This window comes from Schistocerca nitens, chromosome 2 (genome assembly GCF_023898315.1).
Source record: "Schistocerca nitens isolate TAMUIC-IGC-003100 chromosome 2, iqSchNite1.1, whole genome shotgun sequence".
NCBI lineage: Eukaryota > Metazoa > Arthropoda > Insecta > Orthoptera > Acrididae > Schistocerca > Schistocerca nitens.
In genome coordinates this window covers 951997997-952018757 of record NC_064615.1, presented here as the reverse complement: position 1 = coordinate 952018757, position 20761 = coordinate 951997997, and positions in this window count along the sequence as shown.

Here is a 20761-nt window from a genome sequence, read left to right as displayed (position 1 = left end):
TCCATTGTCTATAATTACTAGGTGTTTCCAAACTTATGGAGGGTAGTGTACATACTTGCATACCATAATATCCATACTCACGTTCAGTAAGTAATGAAATACAGTTGTTTTCTGAAAGCAGGCTGCTTTTATTCAGCATTCCAATACACCATATTACTCCCCACACTTCCGGCTCCAGAACTCTATTTCTCAACATAATCTCTGTTCAATGTGACGGCCTTACGGCACCTTAACGTGAGGGTCTGTATGCCCTCAAGGTACCACTCTACTGGTCAACGTCCAAAAAAAAAAAAGGTTCAAATGGCTCTGAGCACTATGGGACTCAACTGCTGTGGTCATAAGTCCCCTAGAACTTAGAACTACTTAAACCTAACTAACCTAAGGACAGCACACAACACCCAGCCATCACGAGGCAGAGAAAATCCCTGACCCCGCCGGGAATCGAACCCGGGCGTGGGAAGCGAGAACGCTACCGCCAACGTCCAAGCCAACGTCTTGCTGCATCTATAACCTTCCCTTCATCCACGTACTACTCCCCGTGGAGTGCATCCTTCAGTGGGCCAAACAAACGAAAGTTGCGAGATTCGGACTGTAGGGTGGATGAGGAAGAACAGTCCAGTGAAGTTCTGTGAACTCCTCCAGGATGTGCAAACTCGTATGAGGCCTTGCGTTGTCACTGAGAAGGGGAAGTTCGTTTGCACTTTTGTGGCAACGGACACGCTGAAGTTTCCTGAGGGTAGAAAAATACACTTCAAAGCTGATAGCTGCATCATGAGAGGAGACACCAAACAAAATAAACCCATCAGAGTCCCAATGGAGACGTGCAGTTGGGCAGCGAGCTGTTTGATTGTGATCCGTCGATCCCCTCGAATGAGTGTGTTTGCACATTCCAACATAGCAGTAGTCCTAGATATGTGCGGCCGGCCGCCACGTCAGAGAATCGGACTGGTTTGCGCAATTTTGTTGCGATGATGACAGACGCCTCGCCCAACGATTCACTGCGCTTTTGTTCACTGCCAGGGCTCCGTAGACATACTGCAAGCGTCTGTGTATATGTGGAATGGTCTGCATTTCCGCCAGAAATAACTAAATAAAACATCGCTCCTCAGGACGCACCTTCATCGCAGTCGCCATTTTGAAGGGTACGTAGGAATATTCTACGATGCCCCACAATAATTGCACATTGTTCCAACTGAAACTAGCCGAGAAAAAAGGTATTGCATGGCTTGTTCAACCCCCGTAGTGTAAGTGCGTAAATAGCTCTGTCCGTTAGGTTTTCACGACTAAACCACCGAACTGATTTTCATGAAATTTTGTATGGAGATAGTTTGAGCTCTGAAGAAGAACATAGGCTACTCTAGAAAGTAAATTTTCACCTAACAAGTATACGTAAGTGGGATGCAGTCAATGCTTCTGCAGAGGTCACCGACTCGTAATGTTTACGGATTGTTCTGTAACAGTGCGTGCACGCGGTTTGTGAAATTTTCAGAATTTCTAAACCACGGTGGACAATTCCTACAGCGAAGTATTGTGGAGATACAATTATAAAATCCTACCGTAAGCCCGAGAACTGTATTTAAATCTATTATGTGGTGAAGCCCTAAGCAGGATATTATTAATATTATTTATTTTATGAGGCGCCCCGCAGACGTAAGTCTAATTTAGCGCGTACTTCTTGGAGAGCTCGAGCTGCGAAGGTTGCATGAACCGAACAAACCTCGGAGTGGTCTCAGATCCGCCGGAACAACAGATGCAGAAAGTCATGCGCACGTGGACCTGGAGAGGCAATAGAAGAGTCGCAACTCCGTCGCATTTTAGACACTGAGCATCACGCTTGTGTAACAGCTTCTGAGACCCCTGAAGGCTCATAACGACGGCGTTATTTATATGCTGTACACACAGACGTCGTGCTTTTATGTGTAGGGCATGGGAGGTGTTTAGCGGGGCTGCGTCTGATGACAATACATTAACTGACTATGTTAATCGTCGATTAGTCAGCTTAAAGGCAGTTCGTTACGGACATATATACCGATGCTACATACATTTGTACATATACATATTTGCACCATTATATACGCGGAAACAGTATTTATACACTGGAGAGCCAAAGAAATTGGTACACCTTCCTAATATTGTAGGGCCCCTGCGAGCACGCAGAAGTGCCGTAACACGACATGGCGTGGACTCGACTAAGGTATCGAGTACTGCTGTAGGGAACTGATACCATGAATCCTGCAGGGCTGTCCGCAAATCCGTAAGAGTATGATGGGGTGGAGAACAGCACGTTGCAAGACATCCCCGATACGCTTAATAATGCTCATGTCTGGGGAGTCTGGTGGCCAGCGGAAGTGTTTAAACTCAGAAGAGTATTCCTGGAGACACACTGTAGCAGACTGCTACGGTCGCAGGTTCGAATCCTGCCTCGGGCATGGGTGTCTGTGATGTCCTTAGGTTAGTTAGGTTTAAGTAGTTCTAAGTTCTCGGGGACTTATGACCTAAGATGTTGAGTCCCATAGTGCTCAGAGCCATTTGAACCACTCTGTAGCAATTCTGGACGTTTGGGTTGTAGCATTGTCCTGCTGGAATATCACAAGTCCATCGGAATGCACAATGGACAAGAATGGATGCAGGTGATCATACAGGATGCTTATGTAGGTGTCACCTATCAGAGTCGTATCTAGACGTATCAGGGGTCCCATATCACTCCAACTGCACAAGCCCCACACCATTACAGAGCCTCCACCATCTTGAACACTACCTTGCTGACATGCAGCGTCCATGGATTCATGAGATTGTCTCCTTATCCGTATACGTCCATCTGCTCTATACAATTTGGAACGAGACTCGTCCGACCAGGCAACATGTTTTCTGTCATCAATAGTCCAATTCCGGTGCTGACAGGCCCAGAGGAGGCGTAAAGCTTTGTGTTGTGCAGTCATCAAGGGTACACGAGTGGGCCTTCGTCTCCGAAAGCCCATATGGATGACGTTTCGTTCAATGGTTCGCACGCTGACACTTGCTGATGGCCCAGCATTAAAATCTGCACCAATTTGCGGAAGGGTTGGACTTCTGTCTCGTTGAACGATTGGTCCCGTTCTTGCAGGATATTTGAAGTTTTACCGGATTCCTGATATTCACGGCATACTCGTGAAATGTTGATACGGGAAAATCCCCACTTCATCGCCACCCCAGAGATGCTTTGAGAGTACAACAGTCCTTGGCCTTTATGGTGCCTTGCACAATCATCACTTGACCAATGGATGCCCTCGTTAGTGTTCCCCACAGAATAATGGAGCCGCCGCCAGCTTGTACAGGTGTCAAGGAGCTGTTCCACGAAAGATGACGGTTTCGGATCCTCTCATCGGGATGATGTAGAAAGTATCGGGATTCATCAGACCATGTAATGCTCTGACACTGCGCGAACGTCCAGTGCAGATGGTCACGTGCCCATTTCAGTCGTAGTTGCCGATGTCATGGTGTTAACATTGGCACATGCATGGGTAGTCGGTTGCGGAAGTCTATCGTTAGGATTGCATTGGGTGTTGTCCGTCCAGTTTGCCCAGCCTACGACTTCAAACCCTGCGATGTCTAGACGTGGTTTGACCTTGGTTTCGCCAAGTGTTGAAGACACTCACCATAGCTCTCCTCAAACACTCGACAAGTCGTGCCGCTTCCGAAATGGTCGGGCCATCACAATCTGCCCTCGATGAGATACAGATACACCTTGCACTTTCCCCATTATACACACGTACTGCACGCTGATTGGTACTTGATACTATAGGCACCGTGCATGCGTATGACTAGCAGTCATTCCTCGCCAGGTGAAGCTCCTGCCGCCTGGACAGGTTTATATCGACAGTAGGTCGATGGTCATAATGTTCTGGCTGATCAGTGTAGATGGTCACTTTAACGACAGTCACTAATTATTAGCAAGGTTCTGAGATGGATGGGGGTAACAATTTGGTTACAATGGTCCACTATAATTGGTATTAAATCGCCCAGTCAGGTGACAAGTAAGCAGTGATTCCAAGCCGAGAGGTTGGCAGAAAGTGAATACAAGGATATCAATGGGGTACAGCGACAGGTAGAGGGTTCGCTGTATCCATAAAATTTAACATGCTGTCGCACCATTCCGTCCCTACCATACTAATGCTGCAACACTTTCTTGCCGTAAGCAGTGGCGCTCGAAATAGTGGCCTCACTTGTGGGTGCCATCTGCGTAGCCTGGTTTATGTGTGTGTGCTTCTCTCAGTCCGCCTGCCTCCAGACAGAGTTACCGAATCTCCACTCGGAATTTCCATGCACAAATCTCTGTATTCAAATTTCAGGTCCCAATGGGTGTACCAAATTTGACCGTGAATTCCCAAAACGCAATCCTCCATGCCTGGAGACTATTTTGTGCACCCCCTAAACTCTCCAACTAATCACCAGTTTTCCCGTCAACACTAGCCAGTGGTGCAATTTTCTAATGTTTTTCATCCTTCCCCCAAGTAGAACTCTTCTCTAATTAACTTCTTTACCGCCCCTCTCAGTCTAAAAAGGAAACTCAGAACCTATGTCACTGGCCGTCTACCAATTTCGGCCCTTGTTTTTCCCGTCGGCGCGTTTTCGTCATCGTGTGAAAATAAAGGGTAATAAAAACATCCGAGAACGGCGTTGGCTTGGCGGGCCATCAGCTACGCAATAAAGTCACAGTCGGTGATGTCTTTGGTACGCTTTCTAAAGATGTTTTCTGTAGTTAAAGCCTACGCTTTTGCACACTCAGAGAAGCCAATAGCATGTATCTGTAACGCCTCACACCACCAGGCAAGCTTTTCTTCTTAAGGACTCAATGTTCAGTCCACAGGGTAGGCTGGGGGGAGAAGAGTGGAGGTTGCGTTTTTAGCACCGCGACCTTGTCTCTCCGCATTGTCTTCAACCCTGATGACTGCCCAGCCATCTGCACAAAGCCCCATTCTTCTTCTTTCCCTCGGCCGTGGGTTTAATGACCCGCTTGTAAAGGACACCACCTTGTATGTCCCAAGTGAAGAACCCTGTTGCAGCCCTCGTCCTCTCTAGTGCTCACTCACTTCCGACGGTACCCTGCCTGAATCTACACATCATTATATGGGGTACAAGACAACGACAAAGCACAAAAACTCAGTACAGCCACTGCAATAATTGCCATTTCGCTCCTTTCAAGTTTTAAGTGCAATTGGCCCTTTCAATTGCTATTAATGTTACCACTTACATAGATGAGATGAGGCTATCATGAATGGCCATTAGCCACCTCTCAACCACACCATAGATAAGAAAAATGTGTATGGTGCAGATCCAGACTCATTAGGGACCTTTAGAGTGTGCTGGTGTAAAAGAGAAGAATCTCGCTTGCGTCTGTGGCAATCAGATCGACGGTAGTGTTTCTGTAGATGATGTGGTGAAGGACATAGAAAGCAGCGATTGAGGGCCATAGAACTTCTGGAAAGAAGATATGAGGAGCCATTGGATACGACAAAACGGCCAATTTAGTAACTGTGGAAGTGAAGCTGAATGCTCACCACAATGTAATAATAATGCCAAACCTCATTATTATACCTTCGTGAGTAAGGTACGTAATAGCACATTTCAACAGGATAATGCAGGAACCCAGACTGCAGTCCACACCACCATCGCCCTGATGAATCCCCGGACCCTTGCTGCCTAATCCTCTTACTTGTCATGTGTAGAGTCTTTAGAGTAGGTCTTGGATGCGATGGGAAGGTGTATAGCTTTATACTACTGTGCAGGATATATATTAGGCATGGCAAGAAATTGCCCAAGATGACAATCGCAGGCTGTTTGTCTCCACGTCACAACGAATAGAAATGACAATTCATGGCCATGGGGTCACACCTCATACTGATACCGATGATAGGCGCCAGTTCCAAATGGAATGAAAGTTTCATCAGGTAACACCCGTTACGTGACGAACGTCTCCGCAAAGTTTGACAAATATCGGACTGGTACTTCATGGTATAACACTTCCCATTACTGGACTGGTGTTGCGTGCGCGCGCGTGTGTGTGTGTGTGTGTGTGTGTGTGTGTGTGTGTGTGTGTGTGTGTGTGCGTGTCGGCGCCCTTTGGCAGACGCTGCGCGCTGGAGGTATTCCCACGTCCGTGATTGCTCGGCCGACCCTGGTTGACCCTTGACCCTGGGGTCAGCCCCGGAGCATCTGTTCACAGCCGGCCAGCGGCAGGCCCGCAAAGGGAGCCCACAGACCACACGCGCGCCGCTGTACAGGGTCTGGTGGACGGATGAATGGAGGCAGCCGCACAGCCAATACGTCAGCAAAACCTTATCGTGGCGCTGCTTTGCTGGCGCCCGTCCATATGACGCTGGTGACAGTGCAACGAGCTGATACTACCGACCACTGAGAGCAGTGATGTTAACATCAAAAATTACAGCGACGTTTCCGGGAAACTTACGTGTCCTTTTACGATATTAAAAAACAGTAAGCTACACTATAACTACTGTGGACGATGAACTTCAAATTTTACGTAAAATGGCGATTTATGTGGGTAAAATGTGCAACTAGAAGGTTTTTGGAATTTTGGTACGATTTATTACCTGTAGCGTTAAACAGTTTTGAAGCCAGTGGAGACTGAGTATCAGATGGAGGTGTTACGGGAATGCGATGTTGTCTGAACCATGTGCAGTTAGACGCTATGGTCATCGTGCTAGTGGAAATAACGGAAATTTCATTACCATTAACGAACAGAGGCTGAAAATACCGCTAAAGTTGTAAGGTTCTTTTATTTAGGACACGACAGGTTTCGGTCTCTTATACGCCCATCTTCATGTGTCGTAACTTGGTGTTGTGGCCTAGAGGGCCGCGTTGGACGAGTAGAAGACGCAAAATCTTTCAAACATCTAAATAAAGCGTGTTGTAAATAAAATAACCTTACGACTCTATCGGTATTTTCAACCTCTGGTATAATACTCAGTTGCGGATGCTCCTCCAACAGGATTCTTTGCATTAATGAACAGTTTACAGAACAAAAGATTCTTGCGTTGCACTGTATAGTAGCATCCGTGACAAATTTATTCTGCTAATGTACTATCATGCTCAAAAGCATCCGAACGACCTGAATTGATTTTCGCCTGATTTGTATGCAGCCCACATAACGTAACTGTCTTGCAGGTCCTCTAATCCCTTTTTGGTACAGTCATTTGATTATGAAAAATGGTCATCACAAGTGACTACTAGAAATCAGTCCAGATATAAATTAACCACCACGATACTGCAAATATCAGAGAACAGCTGAGACAGTCCTTAGCTCATGTAAACTGCAATTTATTACAAGAAGTGACATTTGTACAGTGTTATCGGTCACGATACTGCAAATATCAGAGAAGAGCTGAGACAGTCCTTAGCTCAGGTAAACTGCAATTTATTACAAGAAATGACATTTGTACAGTGTTATCGGTCTTATTAGAATGTGACCTAAATATTGACCTTAAGTCTAACACACTAGTCTTTCTCGAATTCTTGTTGTCTAAAATGTCCTCCAAACGTCTGTAAACCGTCTCTCACTTGGGGAAGTGTCGCCTACACTTAACGAACTGACCAGTAAGAAAAATCATGATTAACAGACTCAAGCGCTCAACCGAAACGTCATCAAAAATATATCACTAATAATTTCTTTATATTCATAGTGGCTCGTTGATTTATGTGCAGCTCGAAAACAAACTATCGTACTTGTTATCTAACAAAAAGAGACATTAAGAATATAAATTATTCACATACTGCAAGACCCAACCAACACATTATTCGTCATTGCTGGCTAATCGTAAACAGACGTGATATTACACATTTCAGCCACTATCAGTTAGCAAATCTGAACATTACATTACATTACATTACACAACTGTTTTCGCTGTTAACTAACCACGAAAGATGCTCAATGTGGTTTCATTTCCAAGTAATAAACTTGAAAATGACGTAATGTGAGTATTGAATGACGATTCGAAATCAGCATCTAATCCGATTATTATGCAATCACATACAACTGCCAGGTATCGAATTTTCCTAGCAGTAGTGAGATATTAGAAAGTAGAGTGACCAGAAAAATGAACAATTTCTGCCTACCAGAGATTCGAAACCAGCACCTTTCGTCGTTGTTTTCTAACCAAGAATGGACATTAGTGACGGCGAGGTGCCATCAATTTGTTGTTTGCTCAAGTTTCCAAACTCCTCGAGTTCTCCACGTAAGATGCGTTTCAGGATTCGAATCCTGGCTCGGCACAAAAATTTTCATAATGTTCTTTCAGGTTTTAGCATGAGCACACCTAACTGCTGATCGCAATTAATTTTGATTTTCAACATCTTTTCATTCATAGTCAGTAACGGTATGTGCCGGTTATGACTCCCAGAGCGACAGAGATCTTTTTGTCAGTTCATTTCAAGTTCAAACATGACACTCCTAGCTACTGGTGTAAAAGAATTCGATAGTTAATGTGTCTTCGGGTCTAGTCGACAATGATATGTGTGGGGTTCGATTCCCAGTCATCACTGTACTCTTCGTCACGTTGCTTCAAGTTCAAGGAATCGCACTCCTCGCATCTGGTGAAAGAAGCCTGTATTTAATGTCCACTCCCGTTTAGATAACAACGACGAAAGGTGCCGGGTTCGAATCTCTGGAAGGCAAAAATCGTTCATTTTTCTCGTCATTGCACTTTCTTAACATCTCGTAGCTGCTGAGAGAATTCGATACCTGGCTTTTGTCTGTGTTTAAATAACAATCGAAATAGCTGCTGGATTTGAATCGCCATCCACACGTTCATTAGGTCATTTCAAATATTTTACTTAGAAATGAAACCATATTTAACATCTTCTGTGATTAGTTAACAGGGATCCCGCACAAAAATTTTCATCAAGTAATTTAAAATTCATATTTGTAACTGATAGTGGCTAAAATATTTTATATCAAATTTCTTTAAAGCTAGTCAGTAATGACGATTGGTGCAGTGGCCGAATCTCGCTTAGGCATGAATATATGGTTAGCTAGTATTGGGTCTCACTCCACATCCAGAACAAAACAGTTCGTCGTTTCACTTAAAACTGAAACATAATAACTTTAATTTGTATTTGACCTTTGTTAGATAACAAGTACGATAGGTGGTTTTCGGACTGTACACTGAACACCGTTCCATCATGAAGACTGAAATTACTAGCGATACGTTGTTGACGGTGAAATTTCATTACAGCGCTTGACGCTATTAATCATAATTTTTGTAGCTGTTTGGTTCATTATTCAGCTTATGCAAGAGCACACACTTTGTGAATGGCAGTTAATAGGTGGTTGGAAAACCTTTTAAAGAGCAAGAGTACTTCCGGTAATCAAACTTATCTGGGAGTCCAGATATTAATGAACTGTATTATTCGCATAAAAATGTGTTTTTGAGTAATGATTGCGGATTAAGTGATATGTTACAGTTGCTGGCATTATGAAAGTGGTAACAGTTTCTAATTTTCACTTCTTGTAATACATTTCAGTTTACAAGCGTTATGGACTGTCTCTGGTATTCCCTGAAATTAGTAGTATCGTGCTGTTAATTTATATCTGGAGTTACGGCCATAAAGAGCAACGTTTTCTACGACGTCACTTGTGGTTACCGTTTTATACACTACTGGCCATTAAACTTGCTACACCAAGAAGAAATACAGATGATAAACGGGTATTCATTGGACAAATATATTATACTAGAACTGACATGTAATTACATTTTCACGCAGTTTGGGTGCATAGATCCTGAGAAATCAGTACCCAGAACAACCACCTCTGGCCGTAATAACGGCCTTGATACTCCTCGGCATTGAATCAAACAGAGCTTGATGGCGTGTGCAGGTACAGCTGCCCATGCAGCTTCAACACGATACCACAGTTCATCAAGAGTAGTGACTGGCGTATTGTGACGAGCCAGTTGCACGGCCACCATTGACCAGACGTTTTCAGCTGGTGAGAGATATGGAGAATGTGCTGGCCAGGGCAGCAGTCGAACATTTTCTATAGCCAGAAAGGCCCGTACAGGACGTGCAACACGCGGTCGTGCATTATCCTGCTGAAATGTAGGGTTTCGCAGGGATTGAATGAAGGGTAGAGCCACGGGTCGTAACGCATCTGAAATGTAACGGCCACTGTTCAAAGTGCCGTCAATGCGAGCAAGAGGTGACCGAGACGTGTAACCAATGGCACCACATACCATCACGCCGAGTGATACGCCAGTATGGTGATGACGAATACACGCTTCCAATGTGCGTTCACCGCGATGTCGCCAAACACGGATGCGACCATCATGGTGCTGTAAACAGAACCTGGATTCGTCCGAAAAAATGACGGTTTTCCATTCGTGCACACAGGTTCGTCGTTGAGTACACCATCGCAGGCGCTCCTGTCTGTGATGCAGCGTCAATGGTAACCGCAGCCATGGTCTCCGAGCTGATAGTCCATGCTGCTGAAAACGTCGTCTAACTGTTCGTGCAAATGTTTGTTGTCATGCAAACGTCCCCATCTGTTGACTCAGGGATCGAGAAGTGGCTGCACGATCCGTTACAGCCATGCGGATAAGATGCCTGTCATCTCGACTGCCAGTGATACGAGGCCGTTGGGATCCATCACGGCGTTCCGTATTACCCTCCTGAACCCACCGATTCCATATTCTGCTAACAGTCATTGGATCTCGACCAACACGAGCAGCAATGTCGCGATACGATAAACCGCAATCGCGATAGGCTACAATCCGACCTTTATCAAAGTTGGAATCCTGATGGTACGCATTTCCCCTCCGTACACGTTGCATCATAACAACGTTTCACAAGGCAACACTGGTCAAATGCTGTTTGTGTATGAGAAATCGGTTGGAAACTTTCCTCATGTCAGCACGTTGTAGGTGTCGCCACCGGCGCCAACCTTGTGTGAATGCTCTGAAAAGCTAATCATTTGTATATCACAGCATCTTCTTCCTGTCGGTTAAATTTCGCGTCTGTAGCACGTCATCTTCATGGTGTAGCAATTTTAATGGGCAGTAGTGCACATTAAGCGACTGTGCCGAAACGAGATTTCGACAGACATACTTCCCCATACACATTCTTCATTCCCCGTTGGATATCCACAAGTGTGTATCCTTCGACAGCCAAGAAGAGAGTAACAGCACATGGGCCTTGTTTTAGCGCATTTGGTGGTAACGTTGCCATAGCACTCAAACGGAAACTTTTTGATCGGCCTTTACAAAAAATATGTTTACTGTCCACACCACAGTCTGTCACAACGCGATCCTCGGTCATAATTCACGTTTCCGCATATACCGGACGCACGTCGGTGGCAACGAATGCCACACTGATCCCTTGCCTCCATGTCGGTGCTTATTTATCGGAGTCGCTCTGTGTTGCATATACTGCGCAACAACGTCCTCAGATGAAAACTTTTCGATCGCCCTTATAAAAAAAATATGAATATGCTTGACATCACGGTTTGTCACATACTGATCGCTGAACTGCTCGTAAAAATTTATTGTGTAATGTGATATCTCAAGTCAGAGACTGCGATGTAGCAAAGTACGATATTCAGTAAATTCATATTTTTTTGTTCTTACAATCAATATTTACTTACTATGAATGAGTGTGAAAGCAAGTGCAACTAAATATTTTCTATGTATGCGTACAGCCTGCAAAATGTTCATTATCAGAATGAATTTCTCATGGACACCACGAAGCGGTGCAATGTAAGTATCTTAAAACATAACAATTTTTTGTTTAGTAAACATTTCGTCACCGATAGCTGCATTTCCGTCATTTGCGCCAGCGTGACGACCACGGGATATACACTCCTGGAAATGTAAAAAAGAACACATTGACACCGGTGTGTCAGACCCACCATACTTGCTCCGGACACTGCGAGAGGGCTGTACAAGCAATGATCACACGCACGGCACAGCGGACACACCAGGACCCGCGGTGTTGGCCGTCGAATGGCGCTAGCTGCGCAGCATTTGTGCACCGCCGCTGTCAGTGTCAGCCAGTTTGCCGTGGCATACGGAGCTCCATCGCAGTCTTTAACACTGGTAGCATGCCGCGACAGCGTGGACGTGAACTGTATGTGCAGTTGACGGACTTTGAGCGAGGGCGTATAGTGGGCATGCGGGAGGCCGGGTGGACATACCGCCGAATTGCTCAACACTTTGGGGCGTGAGGTCTCCACAGTACATCGATGTTGTCGCCAGTGGTCGGCGGAAGGTGCACGTGCCCGTCGACCTGGGACCGGACCGCAGCGACGCACGGATGCACGCCAAGACCGTAGGATCCTACTCAGTGCCGTAGGGGACCGCACCGCCACTTCCCAGCAAATTAGGGACACTGTTGCTCCTGGGGTATCGGCGAGGACCATTCGCAACCGTCTCCATGAAGCTGGGCTACGGTCCCGCACACCGTTAGGCCGTCTTCCGCTCACGCCCCAACATCATGCAGCCCGCCTCCAATGGTGTCGCGACAGGCGTGAATGGAGGGACGAATGGAGACACATTTTTACTGTACTTCAGCGATGAGAGTCGCTTCTGCCTTGGTGCCAATGATGGTCGTATGCGTGTTTGGCGCCGTGCAGGTGAGCGCCACAATCAGGACTGCATACGACCGAGGCACACACGGCCAACACCCGGCATCATGGTATGGGGAGCGATCTCCTACACTGGCCGTACACCACTGGTGATCGTCGAGGGGACACTGAATAGTGCACGGTACATCCAAACCGTCATCGAACCCATCGTTCAACCATTCCTAGACCGGCAAGGGAACTTGCTGTTCCAACAGGACAATGCACGTCCGCATGTATCCCGTGCCACCCAACGTGCTCTAGAAGGTGTAAGTCAACTACCCTGGCCAGCAAGATCTCCGGATCTGTCCCCCATTGAGCATGTTTGGGACTGGATGAAGCGTCGTCTCACGCGGTCTGCACGTCCAGCACGAACGCTGGTCCAACTGAGGCGCCAAGTGGAAGTGGCATGGCAAGCCGTTCCACAGGACTACATCCAGCATCTCTACGATCGTCTCCATGGGAGAATAGCAGCCTGCATTGCTGCGAAAGGTGGATATACACTGTACTAGAGCCGACATTGTGCATGCTCTGTTGCCTGTGTCTATGTGCCTGTGGTTCTGTCAGTGTGATCATGTGATGTATCTGACCCCAGGAATGTGTCAGTAAAGTTTCCCCTTCCTGGGACAATGAATTCACGGTGTTCTTATTTCAATTTCCAGGAGTGTAGCTGCACATGGTCCTGTAATGTTCCAGTAACAGCTCCATCTGATGACCAGCCTACACCGATTTGAAGACTAGTTAATGGTACAGATAATAAGGCGTATCAACATTCAAGAAGGCTAGTCGTCGTTTATTTTGCTCACATACATCGCCAATCAGCAGCCGCATTCGCTTACTAATCTGCACAGTCGTTACGAATGCGACGCTAACAACAAATAGTCTCTTTCAGTAAGATTTTTACAAAGATCAACAAAATTCATTTAAGTCTTAGACACAGAATGCTGAAGAGTTTTTATGCTCTCGGATCATAGCGAGTGTTAAAAGTGACAACCGGCACTGGTAAAACACGCTTCCAGTCTGGTATGGAACGGCTGCTGCACATGTGCTTGCATTTCAGCGGGGATGTCTGAACAGGTTGCTGTAAAACGTCGTTGCATATCATCGGGTGCAGTTGGTATATCGTTGTAGGCAGCGTCTTTCAGCTTTCCCCACAGAAAAAGAAGTCTATAGGTGTCAAATCTGGGGAACGGGCCGGGCCAAGGTACACGTCCTCTGCGTCCGGTCGAACGATTCGGAAACAATTCATGAAGACATGCGATGGTACTACGTACAGTATGGGCTGAACAGCCATCATGCTGATACCACAGATTCTTCCTAGTCTCCACAGGAACTTCTTCAGCATACGTGGAAGATGATCTGTTCGGAGGATGCGTTACTTAACGTCGTTCAGTGTTTCTTCTACGAAAAAACGGGCCTATGAACTGAATGATCACTATCGCACATCACACGTTTACACTCCATGGACGTCCGCCCCCCGGTAGCTGAGTGGTCAGCGCGACAGAATGTTAATCCTAAGGTTCAATTCCCGGGTGGGTCGGAGATTTTCTCCACTCAGGGACTGGGTGTGGTGTTGTCCTAATCATCATTATTTCATCCCCATCGACGAGCAAGTCGCCGAAGTGGCGTCAAATCGAAAGGCTCGCACCCGGCGAACGGTCTACCCGACGGGAGGTTCAAAAATGGCTCTGAGCACTATGGGACTTAACTGCTGTGGTCATCAGTCCCCTAGAAATTAGAACTACTTAAAGCTAACTAACCTGAGGACATCACACACATCCATGCCCGAGGCAGGATTCGAACCTGCAACCGTAGCGGTCGCGCGGTTCCAGACTGTAGCGCCTAGAACCGCTCGGCCACTCCGGCCGGCCCCGACGGGAGGCCCTGATTACACGACATTTACATTTTACTCCATGGACGCTGACGTTCCACCTGACGAAGTCAACTGGGACTGTTAACGGACCAAAAGTGGATGTTTCGGCGGTTTACCTGGCTATAATTGGTAAATGTGGCTTCGTCACTAGACGTCTGGAGTATCCTGTCCTAGTGCCCATGCACAGAAGTTAACACGATTCTCGTAATCGTTTCCCTGCAGCTCTGAATAGAGAGGAATGCGAAAGGGATGGAACCTATGTGGATGGTTAATGCCTAGGACACTTGCCTGATTGATGCCTCTTCCTCGTGCGACTGCACGGAAGCTAACGTGCGGATCAACTGCAAGAGCAAGAACATTAATTTCCCCCTCTTCTGTCGTCACTTGTTTCCTTCTGTTATGTCGTCTAGATGTTACACTTCCAATTTCACTTACCTGGTTGAAGAGGTTGATAAAAAATTGCCGAAATTGTTGACGTCTTTTGGGGTAGCTTGTCTCATACACTGTACAAGAACGAACTGCTATCTTCCTACACTCTCCATACGACATGGACATGTCGGCTTCTTCTGCACTGGTAAATCTCATTGTCCTCTCACAACCTACTGCTTGGACTGTCACACCCTGACTAGCAAGTCGCAATACACTCAAAGAACAGACAAGCGCATTGTAAGTAAGCGTAACAACATCTTAATTAGCGACTACGCGGGTTGAATGGCTCAAATAAGTGCTGGTGTGGAAACTTTTCGAAATACTCGTACGATATTTCGTAAATCACTCGCACTAGACTCCCGCAAGAAACGCCACTGGAATTCTAATCTACTCCAGTGTTGTTTGTTAGTGTCAATAGCCACTGTTGCACTTGAGAAGTGTATACTGCTCAAAGAATACACTTTCTAAGTATTAGTACATTTTGTTAATTGTCTAACAGTACGAGCCCCTGGCTATCAATCCATTCTGTGAAAACCACACACCACTAGCACTCTCCATTTCCACAATATTTGCGGTGCAAGTTTTAGGTTCAAAATGACTCTGAGCACTATGGGACTTAAAATCTGAGGTCATCAGTCCCCTAGAACTTAGAACTACTTAAAGCTTACTAACCTAAGGACAACACACACATGCATGTCCGAGGCAGGATTCGAACCTGCAGCCGTAGCTGTCGCGCGGTTCCGGACTGAAGTGCCTACAACCGCTCGGCCACAGCGGCCGGCCAAGTTTTACGTGATTCGCCCTGTGTACAAAGAATATTATCACAAAAGAAAATTATGGGTGGAACCATTTCTTACCAGTACAGGAATGTAAAACAGCCCTAGAAACAGAAAAATTATGGACATAGTTGAAACGGTAAGCACATTTGTTTCTTATTAAATGTCGATACAGAACTGCGATTAAATAAAGAGTGTGTGTGCAATAACAACAGCCAGGAGTGCATTTGAACTATGACATAAATAAGAAGCAGTGAAGACGCAATCCTTCATTTACAAGTACCTAAATACATAGCAACAGCAAAGAAAGGGTAATCAAATTAGACGCATCCTAGTTTTACGATTAGCGATCGTTAATTACCTGAAACAAGCTACTAAAATGACGGAATTATTATAGTTTATGAAAAACTATCGCAAACTGGAAAATGGAATAAGGTCGCTATTTGTAAAGAAAAGAGGAACGATTGAAATTCATCAAAAATACAAAAAAAGTAAATAAAATTTTGGCACCATCGTGGGGTGAACACATGAGTTGCAACGGAATTTCGCACGGTATAAGAAATGAGGCAATTGTGCAATACCAAAAGAGTGCGGAAATAGTGAGAAATATCCAAATTTTGAAAAAGGCGGTATTAAAAAAAAAAAAAAAGACTCCAACCCAGACTCAAACAGGTGTGTTCCCATTCTGAGTGATCTATCTTAATTTTAAAACAGCACAAGTGAGATATTTCCATGACATTTTGAATTATACCTCCGTTTTGAATTACAAAAATAGGCTTCTTGCAAAATTTTGATTTCCCGTCGTTTTTACCAGGTGCCTACTTTCGTCGGTTTGAATATTTCCATGCCAGAAGTTTGGTTTTTCCCATTAATGGATTTTTCCCTTGTAAAATTTTAATTTATCACCGTTTCTGTAAAGGCTAAGTAGCTAATTTCTGTTGTCTTGAATATTTTCCTGGGGCTGTGCACTGGGGGTGGATAGTGCAGTTTGAAAACAGTGCAGCCTGAGCCAGTACGCTTCTTAACGTTCTAATCCTATTCACTGGAAATAAAATGATGTCTACGTCGACATACATACACCCCGAATGGAGGGTACTTTTTGCTAAGTACAAAATATCTTCTTTTGTAGTAGGGGCGTTAAATTGAATGTCATCTTAAAACATCAAGTAACAGAAGACCGCTGCAAAGTTTGGCCATTGTCTTCCCTGTCTCCGCCAGTCGTAAGTGGAGCAATAGTTTTCATCCGTTTCACGTCAGCAACAGCAAATATGTGAATCAGGATGCAGCACTGGAAACTAAGGCAGCCGTGGAGGGAGACACGCTCAGCCACACGCTGATATGTGGAAAGCATAAAAGGCAGAACATGTGGCATTGTTCTTAGACATGTTGGTGTAAAGTGTAAACAGTAGGTAGTTCTGCCTTTCACCTTCTGCAATTAGGGGCACTAAAAAGACGGTGCTAAATATAATTGTAGGTACCTGGTACTTACGACACTGCACCACTAATGGGTTTTTATCGTTCAGCCGCAGTACTCACCTGGAAAGAAAATGAATGAACATTATTATATATCAGCTAATCTTTTTCTTGTTTGTCTACTGCACTCACTCACTGATTATTATGTAATTAGTTGTTATATTACAGTACCAAGAGTTAGAAGGCCAACAAGCAAGGACAAATCAACGATCTATATGTCAGTAAAGTTCTTCTACCTCTACAATTAAATTTGCATCTGCAGTCTGCGAACCACAGTGAAGTGCGTGGCAGAGGGTACTTCCCATCTCTTGTGCCACGCGATAGCGATCATTCCGTTCCATTAGCGTATGAAACGGGGGAAGAAGGAATGCTTAAACGCCTCTGTGCGTGCTGTAACTAAGCTAATTTTGTATTCGCGATCCATACGGGGGCGACAAATAGTGGGCTGTGCTATACACCATGTAAAAAAAAAAAACTATGTGCACAAAATTTTAGTGTTGAATGCAGATAAAAAACACTTTTTGTGAGAAAATTGTCACATGTGCGGTATTTTCCTACTAGGGGTCCTCGATAGTTTTGACCCTAGTGATCCTTACAGGCGGTGTTCGAATTGCCATGTGATGCTTATTGCTATACTGAGTGATTCAGCTGTCCCTACCGATGCATTTTATGCAACCCGCAGTGTTACTCCTGGAAAAATATCAGTCCTACATAGCAAAATGAACAGGACCTTTTTGTACGAAATTTAATGTAGTTAAATTTTGCACTGACATACGTTTCTGCTGGAGGCCACGGTTTTCGAGTTATTCAAGAAAAACATACGAAAGTTACCTTGAAACAAACCCCCACCACCACGCGCAACCCTCACCAGTCAGAATTTATAGCATGTTGTTAGTGGAACTCTCTCTCTTCCGTCACTGTACAAAAATTTCCAAATACACGAACTATTCCTGTTATTCGACCTTTTTTGTCTCCATTGATTTGATTATTACTCGACCAGCATAGTTGTTATTCCGTTACCATTGTTGAATTAAAAATGCCCGTGAGGTTAATGAAAGAAAAATGAGTTGTGTTCACGTTGCGACAGAACTAATTACGTTGACGACTTTCCACACTTAAACTTTACAAGCACAGTAGTTCCGTAGTCAGAAGGTCTGACGCATACTACAACGCAATTGTTTATTTTATACTGTTCAAATTCATAAAACCGTTAGGTAAATGTACGCAGACATCAATTTTACAGTTTTTAAGTGCTCGACTAAGTCGTTGGCGTAATAAGGCCAGTCAATGAAGACCAAAAACGGTCGAATGTGGGCAATAATTCGTGCAGTCGCAAATATTTGTGCAGCGTAATGAGGGATTGAAATGTACTACATACTAGATATCCTGAGCGGTGGGGGCTGAGTGTGGGAACGGGTGCGTCTGAAGGTGACTTTTGTACGTTTTCTTGAATAACTCGTAAACCACGACCTCTTGCGAAAACTTAACACAGTGCAAAATTTAACTACTTAAATTACCTACAAAAAGATCCTGTTCTTTCTTCTGTAGTACTAATACTATATGCATAGCAAGCGAGGGAATCTGAAAACCTCACACGCGGTTTATGAAGGCCAGATATAACATTGCGGGTTCCACAAAACGACATCGGTAGGGATATTGTTACAGAGAAGGTGCTGAAAATTTCGTCCGTTTAAATTAATGCGCAACTGGAATCTGTGGGGTAATGATTGTCTAACGCGCTCAAAACAACAAGATTTTTCATGAATAACGGCTGTTCCTTCGGGTAAACGTGCAACCAACTCACTTGAAGTGGATATCGGTGTCTCGTGCATCAAACACTTCGTGTCGCCCGATAAAAATGAAGTCCGTAGGAGGTCGGCAACATATCTAAAGCAATATTCATCACACAGTCTGAACACCGTCTCTGAAAACCACAAGCGTCAAAATCTTCACGGACCCCTAGCGAATACATGGTGCACCTGTGACAAATGTTTCAAAATGGTTCAAATGGCTCTGAGCACTACGGGACTTAACATCTGAGGTCATCAGTCCCCTAGAACTTAGAACTACTTAAACCTAACTAACCTAAGGATATCACACACATCCATGCCCGAGGCAGGATTCGAACCTGCGACCGTAGCAGTCACGCGGTTCCGGACTGAAGCGCCTAGAACCGCTCGGCCACCGCGGCCCGCCGCACCTGTGAAACTATAAAATTTTGTACATTTAGTTTTTTTACGCGTGATATTTCTAGATTTCTCACTTTATACTGGTTTTTGAAACTTTATAAGCAGGCTTTAGTTGGCGTTTATCTTCAGACTTTTAGCAATTGATGTTATTCAGTATCTCTCTCATTGGTTGAACAAACTTGTGACCATTCGCGCTGCTGCTCTTGAGCAACACTCTAGAATGGGTAGCACAACGGTTCTGTATGGGATCTCTTTACTAGACTGTAGCCCTATTTTACCTACGACTGAAGCTATGTGATCAACCCACTTCACATGCCTACAAATTGTTTCACTCAAGTATTTGCGTGAGTTTCTTTATTCCAGTTATGCATCGTTGGTGTTCTAATCGCAGAACACAAGTTTTACTCGTTTTGTGAAATACGCAATTTTATATTTCTGAATATTCCAAGTAAGTTACCTATTACTGCACCAGTATGTCATATTACGAAGATCTGTCTGAAAATTTGGGCAACTTTTTTCAAACAGTGCTTCATTATATAAGGAGTGTACAAATGAAAATGAAATATCTTAACAACAAAACCGGTCGTATTTTGCATATAGGGACGAGAAAGTAGCGTCGTCAACTTCCCCAGAAAATATCAAAACTGCGCCCTCAACAGGCTAGGTGATCCTCACCGTCCTTTTCAACGTCCGACGTCCGATACTCATCGAAATACTCGAGCACGGAATAACCATAAACCGCGACTGTACTGTGAAACACCCCATAGGCTACGCAGGTCCATCAAGAGCAAACGGCCTATGTACGTCACGGAGGGAGTGATGCTGCTCCACAGTAACGCGCATCCACACATCTCCAAGGTCACACAAAGTGTAATGGCCAAGCTGAAGTAGGAGAAGCTTGAACATCCGTTCTACTGCCCGGAAATGACACGCTGCGACGTCCATGAGTTTGGTCCGCTATAAAGGCATCTCTTGTTAGAGGGAAGCACTTCAACTTGGACGACGAACTGCAGAACCAGTGGAGGACTGCCATCTGTCACAGCCACAGGAATAATGGGAACAGGGAATCCTTCGCCTCGTGAAACAGTGGAATAGTTGTGTTCAAGCGTCTGGTGACCACTTTTAAGTAAAGACTTCAATGATAACTGCAGTGTTATTTCGTACTTTTTCGTTTGGACATCCTTCATAGTTTTATTGCTTCTCAACATAAAAGGATTATCACAAGAGGAAGGGCCGAAACAGAGGAGACATTTATTGTACAAGTTTTATTCAATACCTTATGAAGCTGCTAACTGACCCGCCAATGTAGCCGAGAGCGCTAACGCGCTGCTTCCTGGACTCGGGTAGGCGCACCGGCCCCGGATCGAATCCGCCCGGCGGATCAATGATGAGGGCCGATGTGCCGGCTAGCCTAGAT